Source organism: Lissotriton vulgaris, chromosome 3_1 (genome assembly GCF_964263255.1).
Source record: "Lissotriton vulgaris chromosome 3_1, aLisVul1.2, whole genome shotgun sequence".
Lineage (NCBI taxonomy): Eukaryota > Metazoa > Chordata > Amphibia > Caudata > Salamandridae > Lissotriton > Lissotriton vulgaris.
In genome coordinates, this window is record NC_141689.1 from 715,375,474 (window position 1) to 715,392,918 (window position 17,445).

Here is a 17,445-nt window from a genome sequence, read left to right on the forward strand (position 1 = left end):
GCTCTATCTTAAGTTTTTTTCTTACTTAAACGGGAGGGTTTGAGGAGTAGGTTGTCGGAGCTCCTCGAGTGTCTGTTTCCTCCAGATACAGTGAGTTTCTGGGATAGGTACTGGGGGGTGTTGTGGTGGAGAGCTTTATGAGTAATGCAGGCCATCTTTAGGTGGATTCTGGCCTCGTAAGGTAGCCAGTTGAACGACTTCAGGTGTGGAGGTATATGGTCACATTTCCTAGATCCTGTTAAGAGTCTTGTTGCTGCGTTGAGACAGGCTTTTAGAGGGGCTGTTAAGATTATGGGCAGCCCCGAGAGGGTAGTGCAACCATATTCCGACCTCAATATGACTAAAGCCTGAACTGCAGTTTTGAGGTCAGGGCTCCTGATGAATGGTTTAATTTTTCTGAGATAGCTGAATATACCTCTTGCCTTGATCGCAGACTAGTCAGTGGACAGTTGACACCTCTGTATGGTAGTAAGTCGGACGATATTGTCCTGAGGAGACCCCGAGATTCATTAGGGGCTGACACGTCAACATGTTTCACTTGGTTCTTGGTCAATAAATGTTCCACATGTTGCAATTCTATATGCACATGTTATCTCTCTGTCAATACCTATAACCAGTGCATTTTTTGCATTGTGTGTCTTTTGTGTATATTTTGTATTTGTTCAAACACTGGAGCACTGTGTCACCTGCACTTTTGTGAGTAGTTTTATCATTATCTGCATATTGATTTAGGGGCGTGGCAGAGCCAGCAAAGATGGCGGACGCACTTCCCTAGTGCTCCAGTCGGCTGCCCGCAACACTGATGACCAAAACAGCAAAAACGGCTGCGAAATACATCATGATCCAGTGAGGGACTCCCGCGGACACCTCCGGTGTCTCTGAAAGTTGCCGTGCTATTGCCACGAGCTCGGGATGACACGCGACGACTGGAGCCAGGACCCACCTAAAATGGCGGCGCTCAGCGATTGAAACTGGAGGACCCGATCTGCTGGAACCTGCCTACCGGTGACACTGTCCGAGGATCCTGCTGAGCCCTGGGAGACACCCTGAGCGCCATGTAAACGCTGCTGCACCGACTGCAGGAAATGCATTGCCGTGGGGGCGAGTTCTGGATGGTGGAGAGCCTTCCCTGTTCCCGACCCGCCCGGACAATCTAACGCGCTTGCGGGGCTCGAGGTGCCGACAACGACGGGAATGCTGGCCCCGTGAGAGAGACTCCTGAGTGCGCCCCTGCTGCCCCTGGTGTCGCGGCGCCACTGGTGAGGACCTGAGACGGCGCGCGGCAACGGGCGCGTAAGTGCACCTAAAATGGCGCCATCCAGCTTGCCCTGCAGGGGAGCCTGACGACGGGGCTTCTGGTACCTGGGGACGTGAGGCAACGATCCTGGTGATCCCCGGAGACACCCTGGGCGTTACACCCCCGAGAGCACCACAGCCACAACAAGTACACTGGCGGGGGGGCACGCACGCATCCAGTGCCAACGACCCTTGATTTCCCCCGGCCCACCCGAGCGGCCCTGCGCAACACTGCCAGCACTGAGGCCCCCAGCAGCCCTATCGGAGGTCGGTGAGGAACCAGACGACCATTGCGGTCACCCCCTGGAAGGTAATGGGGCTGCAGAGAATGCGTTACTGTGGGGGAGCATGCTAGATGGTGACGAGCCCTCCCTGCCCCCGACCCGCCCGGACAATCCAGAGAGCGCCAGGTACCACATGCAGCAAGAATACTGACCCAGTGCTGTGCCCCTGAGAACACCCCCCCGCGGCCCCCAGCGTCGTTGCACCACTGATACGGGCCCAAGACGGTGTTCGCAAACGGGCGCCTCAGCTCACCTGAATTGGCGACGTCCAGCTTACTTACAATCATTTCTACGATTGGGTCGAATACAGAACCCTTATCGAAATATGTAGACAAATTCCTGTGCCCTTTAACGCAGAAATATGAATCATTTGTCCGTGATACGGGAGATATGATTGTTAAAGTAGAGGGAACTGTATTTGATGCGAGCAAGGATATACTGGTGACGCTTGACATTGAGGCGTTGTATACCAACATACCTCAGTGTCAGGCGTTACAAGCGGTATCATCCCTGTTGCAAAGATACCCAGACAATCGACCGGACAGGTTCATCTTACAATGTCTTGAGGTTGTCCTGTTGAATAATTACTTTGACTATGATGGTGCCCTTTACAAACAAGTGAAGGGCACCAGCATGGGAGCATGGCACACAGAAGCACAATTGAAGGACTACATACTTTGGCTAAATTCAAGTGATCCTAATTTAAGGTTCACCTCCAATTACCACACTAATAAGGTGGAGTTCCTAGATATTGAGATAAATGGCTTTGGTTTCTTTCCTGGGTAAAACCCGACTGGCTTCTATCAGGAGACGAACAAAAGTTAGCCACAAGTTCTAACTGAAAACGTTCCTCTACAAGGGACTAATAAATACTTAATCCCAGCCAACAGAGGAACACACGGATTCTAACCAAACAATCCACAGCAACCGGTAACCTCCCCTGCAAGAGCCCTCAATACCAGACTCATCCAATAGAAGAGGAGCGTAAGGAGCAACGAGGCACGTACTCTTCGCCTCTTGCTCGGGACAGATGCGGTAACAGAGATGTGCTTACAGCACTCTTACTGCCTTGAAGAATCCATGGGAGAAGTCTGCCTCCGCGCAGGCGATAAAGAATAATCGGCAGCGTCTCACCTCGACCGCCGCCATTTACCCTGCTCTCAGTGTCGTCTCGCGGTCACGTGGGGCGTGACCCACTTTGCATGCCAGGATTTGTAGTCCGCTAGTTCTCCCTAGTGGTACAGCCAGCGCACAACCGGGATCGATTCCTGACAGAATGTCCCCCTTCCGGAAAATGCTGACCGATGAGTAGTCCGGGTGTAAGTCGTGGAACTGGGCCACCAACCGAGGTTCAACATATGTGCACAGATTGATTTCAAGGATGCAAAAGGGTGCCCTTTGGACACCCCTGCACCCATGAAATCGCATTCTCATTTTGCGATTCGCTAATTGCTAATCACAAATTGAGAATGTCTTCCCATTCATTCCTATGGGCCTATAGGCCCATAGGAATGAATGGGGAGGTATTCCTTAATTGCGATTCGCAATTTGCGAGTCGCAATTAAGGAATTTTAAGAAATCGCAACTTTTTCAGCGATTTCTTCATGCATAGGCTTTTACGATTTCTTAATTGCGATTCCTTAAAAATCGCAAAAGCCAACAATGATGCATGTGCCTGCATCTGCCTTGAAGAATCCGTGGGAGAAGTCCGCTTCCGCGCAGGCGATAAAGAATAATCGGCAGCGTCTCACCTCGACCGCCGCCATTTATCCTGCTCTCAGCATCGCCTCGCGGTCACGTGGGGCGTGACCCGCTTTGCATGCCGGGATTTGTAGTCCGCTAGTTCTCCCTAGCGGTACAGCCAGCGCGCAACCGGGATCGATTCGTGACATATAATATCATTTGTGATTTAATAAAAGTCTTCCTGACATTTTTCATCTCATACAAATTTAACTTAGCAGTTAACAAATGTGGTATGTCTTCTCTGGAAAACATGGACAACACGGTTCTATACGCTTATAGCTTTTTTGAGAGCAGAATCAGTTTTGCCTTTTTCTAAATAGAGGGAACCGGCCCTGTCTGAAGAGAAGTATTGTAAAATTGATTAAACATATGTTGGGTTGATGATATCCACCACCTGAGCTAAAATAGAAAGAGGACAAGCATGTCATGGTGACCCTGAGTGACAGACCAAAATGGCCTTTCTTGATTATTCAAGATTGATGGGCTTGAACTGAGATAGCTCACAGGCTGGTGAGGAGACAAGTACTTTCTTGAGGTAGAATGCACCTGCCATTACTGGCAGAGATTGAAGATTAATGTGAATTTGTATGATTTATTTTTCAAGGAAGTTTACTAATTTAGTACACAGATCAGGGCAGGATTTTATAAGAAGATCAGAGGCTTTAGGATGTTAAATGCTAGTAACAATTGTATTTATTTCATTTGACTTCTTGGTGACCTCAGATATTGTAACTGAAAAAAACTTTTTGGAGCAGTCCTTCTGGCCACATAATATGTCTTCAAAGCTCCTGATACTGTATTTTGTCCATCTAAAAAATATCTCTTCTGTCAAATCCTTTCCAATATTTTACATTGTCTTTCCTCCTCTGCTTCCTCTGCTAAAGTAGGCATAAACCATGGTGCAGAAGAAGCCCTCATTTGTTTAGTACGTGTTTTTGGTGGAGCTGGATGATCAGCCGCTGGCAGCAGCCAATGATTGACTGCCAGTGCATCCTTCTTTACACCACCCTCTAATCTAGGTAAACAGACAAGAGACTCCAAGAACAGCAGTAAATTCAGAGGACTTAACTTTATTCGAAGCACGAAAAGAGACCAGAATATCACAGTACTTCTGAGAACGCTGGGATCTAATAATCACAGAAAATTGAATCAAACAATGATCAGAGCGTGTGATCACCTTAGGGTTCCCCACCACTAATGTAGTATTAGATAAAATAAAATCCATGGTGTACCCTGCTAATTTGGTGCTAATATGACCACAGACACGTTGAGGAAGGAAGGCCAAAGTTCCAACGCATGCTGCCGTTAAGGAGCCATTGAGTCATCAACATGCAATTTGAAGTCTCCCAATAAAGTGAAGTTGGCATGTTGCAAAATCTTTTATGCCAAAGCCTTATCTATAGATTTTGTGCAGATTACCATATTGAACACTTACTATACAAATTGTCATCCAACTCTTGAAAATCTAGGCTTGTACAAGTAGTGCAGTTCTACAGATACAATTTTTTTTGCTACGGATGAGGATTGTGGTCACTTCTCAGTAAGAGGATGTAATAACCTTCCATTAAATACAAAAACCGAAGCCTCATCAGAAAAAAGACTCCTCATTTGTGTAAGGGCTTACACGCGCACAAATATGAGATACAATCTCTTGCACTGTAACTTCTCTAAGTCTTACATGCTTGGTTGCCTACAACATAGAGAGAGCTACTATTCCTTTGCTTCTTTACTTTTACTGATACAGTTGTTTATGTTTGATTTCCTCATCACATATTTAATTATTAATTCTTTAAATAAATATAGCAAATTCAATATCCGATATTCAAAATGAACATTTCGCATGTGAAAACACTATTGGCAAAGCCAAAGGGTCTGGTGTTGGCTTCCAGCGTTTTGGCTTTGTCAATGCCTATTTTTTATTGTCATCTTTTTTAAACATTATTGTTGCGAGAGCTTCTTGATACTGGCTAATATATATGTAGGCTTAACCTTCTATCGCCGGCGGAAAACGGAGATGCAATTGTTGTACATCACGTTCCTTGTTATCAAATCGTAAACTTGGGAGATGCCCAGTCAGGGGCGGAGTTCCCTGGACCTGTGGTTGAAAACCATGCACAATCTGATTGATACATGCCATGGGGAATTGGTAGCAATTTTGGAATTACCGAGATCTAGTTAGTTATATACCATGGAGGATTGTGACAGAATATTTTATTTTTATTTTTAGAATTTTCTATAGCGAGAACAAGACCAAGATTAGGGTTTCAGAGCGCTTTACAAAAAGCAGAGTAAGAATACAACTTTTTGCAAACAAGATCAGAGAATGTATCAAAATATTTTTAACAAGTTTAGGCAGGTAGCAGAGTAAGAATAAAACTTTTTGCAAAACAGAGCAGATAAAGTATCAAGACATTTTTAACAAGTTTCAGCAGGTAGCAGAAATGGTAATAGTGATGGTTTGTACAGAGCAGTACGAGCAAGTTTGAGTACGAGTAAGTCAAAGAGGTAAAGGTGTCAATAAGGGGAGTGTGGAGACAAGTTTGAGGTAGTGGACTGGTACAGTGCCTTGTAAGTCGGTGAGAAGGCTGGTGTACTAGTAGGGCACCATATGGTGAGGCATATGCAGAGTTAATGGAGGAATGTGCTCATCAGGAATGATTTTGCTTCCCTTTTGAATAATGGTGTAGACGAAATTTTGCTGATGCACGGAGGTAGAGGGTTCCAAATTCTTGGTGCCGCTCCGGAAAATGCTCTATCTTAAGTTTTTTTCTTACTTAAACGGGAGGGTTTGAGGAGTAGGTTGTCGGAGCTCCTCGAGTGTCTGTTTCCTCCAGATACAGTGAGTTTCTGGGATAGGTACTGGGGGGTGTTGTGGTGGAGAGCTTTATGAGTAATGCAGGCCATCTTTAGGTGGATTCTGGCCTCGTAAGGTAGCCAGTTGAACGACTTCAGGTGTGGAGGTATATGGTCACATTTCCTAGATCCTGTTAAGAGTCTTGTTGCTGCGTTGAGACAGGCTTTTAGAGGGGCTGTTAAGATTATGGGCAGCCCCGAGAGGGTAGTGCAACCATATTCCGACCTCAATATGACTAAAGCCTGAACTGCAGTTTTGAGGTCAGGGCTCCTGATGAATGGTTTAATTTTTCTGAGATAGCTGAATATACCTCTTGCCTTGATCGCAGACTAGTCAGTGGACAGTTGACACCTCTGTATGGTAGTAAGTCGGACGATATTGTCCTGAGGAGACCCCGAGATTCATTAGGGGCTGACACGTCAACATGTTTCACTTGGTTCTTGGTCAATAAATGTTCCACATGTTGCAATTCTATATGCACATGTTATCTCTCTGTCAATACCTATAACCAGTGCATTTTTTGCATTGTGTGTCTTTTGTGTATATTTTGTATTTGTTCAAACACTGGAGCACTGTGTCACCTGCACTTTTGTGAGTAGTTTTATCATTATCTGCATATTGATTTAGGGGCGTGGCAGAGCCAGCAAAGATGGCGGACGCACTTCCCTAGTGCTCCAGTCGGCTGCCCGCAACACTGATGACCAAAACAGCAAAAACGGCTGCGAAATACATCATGATCCAGTGAGGGACTCCCGCGGACACCTCCGGTGTCTCTGAAAGTTGCCGTGCTATTGCCACGAGCTCGGGATGACACGCGACGACTGGAGCCAGGACCCACCTAAAATGGCGGCGCTCAGCGATTGAAACTGGAGGACCCGATCTGCTGGAACCTGCCTACCGGTGACACTGTCCGAGGATCCTGCTGAGCCCTGGGAGACACCCTGAGCGCCATGTAAACGCTGCTGCACCGACTGCAGGAAATGCATTGCCGTGGGGGCGAGTTCTGGATGGTGGAGAGCCTTCCCTGTTCCCGACCCGCCCGGACAATCTAACGCGCTTGCGGGGCTCGAGGTGCCGACAACGACGGGAATGCTGGCCCCGTGAGAGAGACTCCTGAGTGCGCCCCTGCTGCCCCTGGTGTCGCGGCGCCACTGGTGAGGACCTGAGACGGCGCGCGGCAACGGGCGCGTAAGTGCACCTAAAATGGCGCCATCCAGCTTGCCCTGCAGGGGAGCCTGACGACGGGGCTTCTGGTACCTGGGGACGTGAGGCAACGATCCTGGTGATCCCCGGAGACACCCTGGGCGTTACACCCCCGAGAGCACCACAGCCACAACAAGTACACTGGCGGGGGGGCACGCACGCATCCAGTGCCAACGACCCTTGATTTCCCCCGGCCCACCCGAGCGGCCCTGCGCAACACTGCCAGCACTGAGGCCCCCAGCAGCCCTATCGGAGGTCGGTGAGGAACCAGACGACCATTGCGGTCACCCCCTGGAAGGTAATGGGGCTGCAGAGAATGCGTTACTGTGGGGGAGCATGCTAGATGGTGACGAGCCCTCCCTGCCCCCGACCCGCCCGGACAATCCAGAGAGCGCCAGGTACCACATGCAGCAAGAATACTGACCCAGTGCTGTGCCCCTGAGAACACCCCCCCGCGGCCCCCAGCGTCGTTGCACCACTGATACGGGCCCAAGACGGTGTTCGCAAACGGGCGCCTCAGCTCACCTGAATTGGCGACGTCCAGCTTACTTACAATCATTTCTACGATTGGGTCGAATACAGAACCCTTATCGAAATATGTAGACAAATTCCTGTGCCCTTTAACGCAGAAATATGAATCATTTGTCCGTGATACGGGAGATATGATTGTTAAAGTAGAGGGAACTGTATTTGATGCGAGCAAGGATATACTGGTGACGCTTGACATTGAGGCGTTGTATACCAACATACCTCAGTGTCAGGCGTTACAAGCGGTATCATCCCTGTTGCAAAGATACCCAGACAATCGACCGGACAGGTTCATCTTACAATGTCTTGAGGTTGTCCTGTTGAATAATTACTTTGACTATGATGGTGCCCTTTACAAACAAGTGAAGGGCACCAGCATGGGAGCATGGCACACAGAAGCACAATTGAAGGACTACATACTTTGGCTAAATTCAAGTGATCCTAATTTAAGGTTCACCTCCAATTACCACACTAATAAGGTGGAGTTCCTAGATATTGAGATAAATGGCTTTGGTTTCTTTCCTGGGTAAAACCCGACTGGCTTCTATCAGGAGACGAACAAAAGTTAGCCACAAGTTCTAACTGAAAACGTTCCTCTACAAGGGACTAATAAATACTTAATCCCAGCCAACAGAGGAACACACGGATTCTAACCAAACAATCCACAGCAACCGGTAACCTCCCCTGCAAGAGCCCTCAATACCAGACTCATCCAATAGAAGAGGAGCGTAAGGAGCAACGAGGCACGTACTCTTCGCCTCTTGCTCGGGACAGATGCGGTAACAGAGATGTGCTTACAGCACTCTTACTGCCTTGAAGAATCCATGGGAGAAGTCTGCCTCCGCGCAGGCGATAAAGAATAATCGGCAGCGTCTCACCTCGACCGCCGCCATTTACCCTGCTCTCAGTGTCGTCTCGCGGTCACGTGGGGCGTGACCCACTTTGCATGCCAGGATTTGTAGTCCGCTAGTTCTCCCTAGTGGTACAGCCAGCGCACAACCGGGATCGATTCCTGACAGAATGTCCCCCTTCCGGAAAATGCTGACCGATGAGTAGTCCGGGTGTAAGTCGTGGAACTGGGCCACCAACCGAGGTTCAACATATGTGCACAGATTGATTTCAAGGATGCAAAAGGGTGCCCTTTGGACACCCCTGCACCCATGAAATCGCATTCTCATTTTGCGATTCGCTAATTGCTAATCACAAATTGAGAATGTCTTCCCATTCATTCCTATGGGCCTATAGGCCCATAGGAATGAATGGGGAGGTATTCCTTAATTGCGATTCGCAATTTGCGAGTCGCAATTAAGGAATTTTAAGAAATCGCAACTTTTTCAGCGATTTCTTCATGCATAGGCTTTTACGATTTCTTAATTGCGATTCCTTAAAAATCGCAAAAGCCAACAATGATGCATGTGCCTGCATCTGCCTTGAAGAATCCGTGGGAGAAGTCCGCTTCCGCGCAGGCGATAAAGAATAATCGGCAGCGTCTCACCTCGACCGCCGCCATTTATCCTGCTCTCAGCATCGCCTCGCGGTCACGTGGGGCGTGACCCGCTTTGCATGCCGGGATTTGTAGTCCGCTAGTTCTCCCTAGCGGTACAGCCAGCGCGCAACCGGGATCGATTCGTGACATATAATATCATTTGTGATTTAATAAAAGTCTTCCTGACATTTTTCATCTCATACAAATTTAACTTAGCAGTTAACAAATGTGGTATGTCTTCTCTGGAAAACATGGACAACACGGTTCTATACGCTTATAGCTTTTTTGAGAGCAGAATCAGTTTTGCCTTTTTCTAAATAGAGGGAACCGGCCCTGTCTGAAGAGAAGTATTGTAAAATTGATTAAACATATGTTGGGTTGATGATATCCACCACCTGAGCTAAAATAGAAAGAGGACAAGCATGTCATGGTGACCCTGAGTGACAGACCAAAATGGCCTTTCTTGATTATTCAAGATTGATGGGCTTGAACTGAGATAGCTCACAGGCTGGTGAGGAGACAAGTACTTTCTTGAGGTAGAATGCACCTGCCATTACTGGCAGAGATTGAAGATTAATGTGAATTTGTATGATTTATTTTTCAAGGAAGTTTACTAATTTAGTACACAGATCAGGGCAGGATTTTATAAGAAGATCAGAGGCTTTAGGATGTTAAATGCTAGTAACAATTGTATTTATTTCATTTGACTTCTTGGTGACCTCAGATATTGTAACTGAAAAAAACTTTTTGGAGCAGTCCTTCTGGCCACATAATATGTCTTCAAAGCTCCTGATACTGTATTTTGTCCATCTAAAAAATATCTCTTCTGTCAAATCCTTTCCAATATTTTACATTGTCTTTCCTCCTCTGCTTCCTCTGCTAAAGTAGGCATAAACCATGGTGCAGAAGAAGCCCTCATTTGTTTAGTACGTGTTTTTGGTGGAGCTGGATGATCAGCCGCTGGCAGCAGCCAATGATTGACTGCCAGTGCATCCTTCTTTACACCACCCTCTAATCTAGGTAAACAGACAAGAGACTCCAAGAACAGCAGTAAATTCAGAGGACTTAACTTTATTCGAAGCACGAAAAGAGACCAGAATATCACAGTACTTCTGAGAACGCTGGGATCTAATAATCACAGAAAATTGAATCAAACAATGATCAGAGCGTGTGATCACCTTAGGGTTCCCCACCACTAATGTAGTATTAGATAAAATAAAATCCATGGTGTACCCTGCTAATTTGGTGCTAATATGACCACAGACACGTTGAGGAAGGAAGGCCAAAGTTCCAACGCATGCTGCCGTTAAGGAGCCATTGAGTCATCAACATGCAATTTGAAGTCTCCCAATAAAGTGAAGTTGGCATGTTGCAAAATCTTTTATGCCAAAGCCTTATCTATAGATTTTGTGCAGATTACCATATTGAACACTTACTATACAAATTGTCATCCAACTCTTGAAAATCTAGGCTTGTACAAGTAGTGCAGTTCTACAGATACAATTTTTTTTGCTACGGATGAGGATTGTGGTCACTTCTCAGTAAGAGGATGTAATAACCTTCCATTAAATACAAAAACCGAAGCCTCATCAGAAAAAAGACTCCTCATTTGTGTAAGGGCTTACACGCGCACAAATATGAGATACAATCTCTTGCACTGTAACTTCTCTAAGTCTTACATGCTTGGTTGCCTACAACATAGAGAGAGCTACTATTCCTTTGCTTCTTTACTTTTACTGATACAGTTGTTTATGTTTGATTTCCTCATCACATATTTAATTATTAATTCTTTAAATAAATATAGCAAATTCAATATCCGATATTCAAAATGAACATTTCGCATGTGAAAACACTATTGGCAAAGCCAAAGGGTCTGGTGTTGGCTTCCAGCGTTTTGGCTTTGTCAATGCCTATTTTTTATTGTCATCTTTTTTAAACATTATTGTTGCGAGAGCTTCTTGATACTGGCTAATATATATGTAGGCTTAACCTTCTATCGCCGGCGGAAAACGGAGATGCAATTGTTGTACATCACGTTCCTTGTTATCAAATCGTAAACTTGGGAGATGCCCAGTCAGGGGCGGAGTTCCCTGGACCTGTGGTTGAAAACCATGCACAATCTGATTGATACATGCCATGGGGAATTGGTAGCAATTTTGGAATTACCGAGATCTAGTTAGTTATATACCATGGAGGATTGTGACAGAATATTTTATTTTTATTTTTAGAATTTTCTATAGCGAGAACAAGACCAAGATTAGGGTTTCAGAGCGCTTTACAAAAAGCAGAGTAAGAATACAACTTTTTGCAAACAAGATCAGAGAATGTATCAAAATATTTTTAACAAGTTTAGGCAGGTAGCAGAGTAAGAATAAAACTTTTTGCAAAACAGAGCAGATAAAGTATCAAGACATTTTTAACAAGTTTCAGCAGGTAGCAGAAATGGTAATAGTGATGGTTTGTACAGAGCAGTACGAGCAAGTTTGAGTACGAGTAAGTCAAAGAGGTAAAGGTGTCAATAAGGGGAGTGTGGAGACAAGTTTGAGGTAGTGGACTGGTACAGTGCCTTGTAAGTCGGTGAGAAGGCTGGTGTACTAGTAGGGCACCATATGGTGAGGCATATGCAGAGTTAATGGAGGAATGTGCTCATCAGGAATGATTTTGCTTCCCTTTTGAATAATGGTGTAGACGAAATTTTGCTGATGCACGGAGGTAGAGGGTTCCAAATTCTTGGTGCCGCTCCGGAAAATGCTCTATCTTAAGTTTTTTTCTTACTTAAACGGGAGGGTTTGAGGAGTAGGTTGTCGGAGCTCCTCGAGTGTCTGTTTCCTCCAGATACAGTGAGTTTCTGGGATAGGTACTGGGGGGTGTTGTGGTGGAGAGCTTTATGAGTAATGCAGGCCATCTTTAGGTGGATTCTGGCCTCGTAAGGTAGCCAGTTGAACGACTTCAGGTGTGGAGGTATATGGTCACATTTCCTAGATCCTGTTAAGAGTCTTGTTGCTGCGTTGAGACAGGCTTTTAGAGGGGCTGTTAAGATTATGGGCAGCCCCGAGAGGGTAGTGCAACCATATTCCGACCTCAATATGACTAAAGCCTGAACTGCAGTTTTGAGGTCAGGGCTCCTGATGAATGGTTTAATTTTTCTGAGATAGCTGAATATACCTCTTGCCTTGATCGCAGACTAGTCAGTGGACAGTTGACACCTCTGTATGGTAGTAAGTCGGACGATATTGTCCTGAGGAGACCCCGAGATTCATTAGGGGCTGACACGTCAACATGTTTCACTTGGTTCTTGGTCAATAAATGTTCCACATGTTGCAATTCTATATGCACATGTTATCTCTCTGTCAATACCTATAACCAGTGCATTTTTTGCATTGTGTGTCTTTTGTGTATATTTTGTATTTGTTCAAACACTGGAGCACTGTGTCACCTGCACTTTTGTGAGTAGTTTTATCATTATCTGCATATTGATTTAGGGGCGTGGCAGAGCCAGCAAAGATGGCGGACGCACTTCCCTAGTGCTCCAGTCGGCTGCCCGCAACACTGATGACCAAAACAGCAAAAACGGCTGCGAAATACATCATGATCCAGTGAGGGACTCCCGCGGACACCTCCGGTGTCTCTGAAAGTTGCCGTGCTATTGCCACGAGCTCGGGATGACACGCGACGACTGGAGCCAGGACCCACCTAAAATGGCGGCGCTCAGCGATTGAAACTGGAGGACCCGATCTGCTGGAACCTGCCTACCGGTGACACTGTCCGAGGATCCTGCTGAGCCCTGGGAGACACCCTGAGCGCCATGTAAACGCTGCTGCACCGACTGCAGGAAATGCATTGCCGTGGGGGCGAGTTCTGGATGGTGGAGAGCCTTCCCTGTTCCCGACCCGCCCGGACAATCTAACGCGCTTGCGGGGCTCGAGGTGCCGACAACGACGGGAATGCTGGCCCCGTGAGAGAGACTCCTGAGTGCGCCCCTGCTGCCCCTGGTGTCGCGGCGCCACTGGTGAGGACCTGAGACGGCGCGCGGCAACGGGCGCGTAAGTGCACCTAAAATGGCGCCATCCAGCTTGCCCTGCAGGGGAGCCTGACGACGGGGCTTCTGGTACCTGGGGACGTGAGGCAACGATCCTGGTGATCCCCGGAGACACCCTGGGCGTTACACCCCCGAGAGCACCACAGCCACAACAAGTACACTGGCGGGGGGGCACGCACGCATCCAGTGCCAACGACCCTTGATTTCCCCCGGCCCACCCGAGCGGCCCTGCGCAACACTGCCAGCACTGAGGCCCCCAGCAGCCCTATCGGAGGTCGGTGAGGAACCAGACGACCATTGCGGTCACCCCCTGGAAGGTAATGGGGCTGCAGAGAATGCGTTACTGTGGGGGAGCATGCTAGATGGTGACGAGCCCTCCCTGCCCCCGACCCGCCCGGACAATCCAGAGAGCGCCAGGTACCACATGCAGCAAGAATACTGACCCAGTGCTGTGCCCCTGAGAACACCCCCCCGCGGCCCCCAGCGTCGTTGCACCACTGATACGGGCCCAAGACGGTGTTCGCAAACGGGCGCCTCAGCTCACCTGAATTGGCGACGTCCAGCTTACTTACAATCATTTCTACGATTGGGTCGAATACAGAACCCTTATCGAAATATGTAGACAAATTCCTGTGCCCTTTAACGCAGAAATATGAATCATTTGTCCGTGATACGGGAGATATGATTGTTAAAGTAGAGGGAACTGTATTTGATGCGAGCAAGGATATACTGGTGACGCTTGACATTGAGGCGTTGTATACCAACATACCTCAGTGTCAGGCGTTACAAGCGGTATCATCCCTGTTGCAAAGATACCCAGACAATCGACCGGACAGGTTCATCTTACAATGTCTTGAGGTTGTCCTGTTGAATAATTACTTTGACTATGATGGTGCCCTTTACAAACAAGTGAAGGGCACCAGCATGGGAGCATGGCACACAGAAGCACAATTGAAGGACTACATACTTTGGCTAAATTCAAGTGATCCTAATTTAAGGTTCACCTCCAATTACCACACTAATAAGGTGGAGTTCCTAGATATTGAGATAAATGGCAGTAGTGGAATTTTAGAAGTAAGTTTATACAGGAAACCCACAGCTAAAAATACCATCCTACAATTTGGGAGTTTCCACCCACACTGTCAAAAGGACTCTATTCCCTTCGGCGAATTCCTTAGGATTCGCCGTAATTGTACTAACCTGATAGAATACCATCGCCATGGAGAAGAACTTAAAACTAGACTGCTTAAAAGAGGTTACACCCATCGCATGATTCGGCAAGCTTTTAAAAGAGCAAAGTATTATGACAGGGACTCTTTAGTAACTGGCACAAAAAGGAAACCTGAAGATCGCATCACTTGTGTTATCAATCATTCCCCATTGAACTATAAAATCAAAAATATAATCAATAAAAATTGGAATATATTGGAAACAGAAGAGAGTGAGAGCTTTGGATCTAAACCCCTAGTAGCTTACAGGAGGAACAAAAACCTAAGAGACCGGCTGGTCCACACTAGGAGTAAACAGAAAATAGGAAACATACAGATATCATTATCAGGACAAAGCCCAGTATTAGGCAACCATAGATGCGGGTCTTGCCATGCCTGCGAAGCGGCAATTACAACCGAATCAATTAACTATAACAACTTTGAAGTAACTCTGAGATCACTAACAAATTGTAGGAGTAGTAATGTTATATATACAATCCTGTGCCCATGCGACCTGGCCTACATAGGAGAAACAGGTAGGGAATTCCGCACAAGATTCAGTGCACACAAGTCTGCAGTTAGAATGAAGAAAACGTCAGCACCATTGGTACAACACTGTATAGATTTGAACCACAACGAAAGTGAACTTCGTTGGTGTATCTTAGAGAAAGTTCAACATAGACCAGGTCAAATTATGGAACAGACTCGAAAAAAACGTGAGAGTTTTTGGATCTTTCAGTTTGACAGCATTCGTAGAGGTTTGAATGAAAATATTGCTTGGTTTGTCACCAAGCATACATAAATCGACACACCCCATCTGTAGCAACCGAAAGATCTGCAGATCAAGGTCAAGGTATTACATAGCTTTTCTTGTAACCATGCCTTCTTGAAACTCAAATGGCCTAGGTATGTAGCACAATTTAAATGTGACAGTGCAGAATCAGAATTATGCCATTTAATAGTAAATCTTTGCAACATGGCAGTACAATTCAAACTGGGCAGTATCGTAACAGAATGACACCATCTAACTTTGAATTTGTATTATATTATATTACATAGTAGTGCGGTGATAACAAAATATAGGATATCATATTTTCTATTTATCTAGACACCCTATATCCCACACGAAGATGGCGCCCGCAAGAGATCGGAGGGGCAACCCGAAATGGGACTTTACAAACTAGCTATATAGTATCAAAACTCCTCGATCACAAAACAAGTTAGGTTCTAATAGTAAGATCACTAAATTCTAAATTTGTGGATGGTAAATATACAAAATTGAAGTAGTTACGAACATCATCAGAAATAAATAATTCTATCCCGTTCTAACATGGCGCCAATAAATTGGACCGGAAACTAAGATAACTCCTTCCGGTGCGACAAATCACGGAAACGTCTTTGGCGGGAAGTTGTGGATACTATTTAAAGATCTAACCACAACTATCAGTGACGGCTTCGAAAGGGGAGAGCAATCAGGAGGAACGTAGACGTGGGATGTTACACCGAAAACAGGTAGGCATCGGGAATCTATGTGTTAGATAAAAACTGGGTATGAACAACATTTAACAAACTTGGAGCCTATCTGAATGGTCATTTGTAAATTTAATAACCATCAGAGATAAAGGGGAGATAAATTGTGAGACGATGAGGAGACGCGCGTAACTGAAACCAAGCAACCCTCGACGCGTGTGTAACAATGCAAAAACTAAACAACCTTCAGCGCGTCTGCAATCATGTAATATTACCCGCATCAACAATAATAATGGCTAACTAGATAAGGAAGCATACAGTTACCTTTTATAGAAACCATGCGAGTGATATTAAAAGTAAACGTCACGTAGACGATTAATAGACGCGCGTAACTGAAACCAAGCAACCCTCGGCGCGTTTGTAAGAATGTAAAAACTAAGCAACCCCCAGCGCGTCTGCAATCATGCAATATTACCTGCATTAACGACAACATTGGCTAACTAGATAAGGAAGTATACTGTCACCTACTATAGAAACCATGCGAGGGATATTAAAAGTAAACACCATGCACTCGATATAATATTTTTATGTATCTATTAGGAGCAGAGCCTAATTTAAATCAAATAATTCTCTGCGCGCCTGCCATAAGGCCAAACCATATGTATTATTGACAGCTTTGACAACACTTGCTATATACCATTAGGCAGCGTTCTGACACCAGTCATTGTAGAAGATGCAAGTGATATTAAAAACAAATACTATGCACTCGACTTTACGTCTATAGGTATTTAAATGAGAGAAGGACGAAAATGCGCACACTTGCTAATTCTAAAGTGGAATACATAAAATATGATTACGACCAAGTCTACTTTTTTCACCTAGACACTGCAATAACTCTGAGAGTGACGCTTAGGAAAGAGTCTTATCGGATGATAGACGAAGTGGAAGAAAACTCAAGGCTAGCCCAGCTACAAGCCTTACTAAGGTTGGTCACTTGAATTGATTAAACCTCTTATTTATGATAATTCAGTGAGAAAAAGAAACCAACTATTCGTTATTATCTTTAGGACAAATAATAAAAGAACCATAAAAATAAAGGCACCTCAACCTGTGCCTCTCCAGCACTGAGAAAAGAACAGGCCCCCTAACAACGTACATGACAGGATAATTGTGGTAAGACTTGATTTAGGCTGTTCTGTATGACTGAAATTACTAGAAAACAAGTGATACAACTATATAATTAATTCTATCTAGAACAGCGATAAGAAGAATTCATCAAACAAATAAATGAAATGAAGCAGTTCCATACAGGCTTACCCATGAAAGATTAGTGG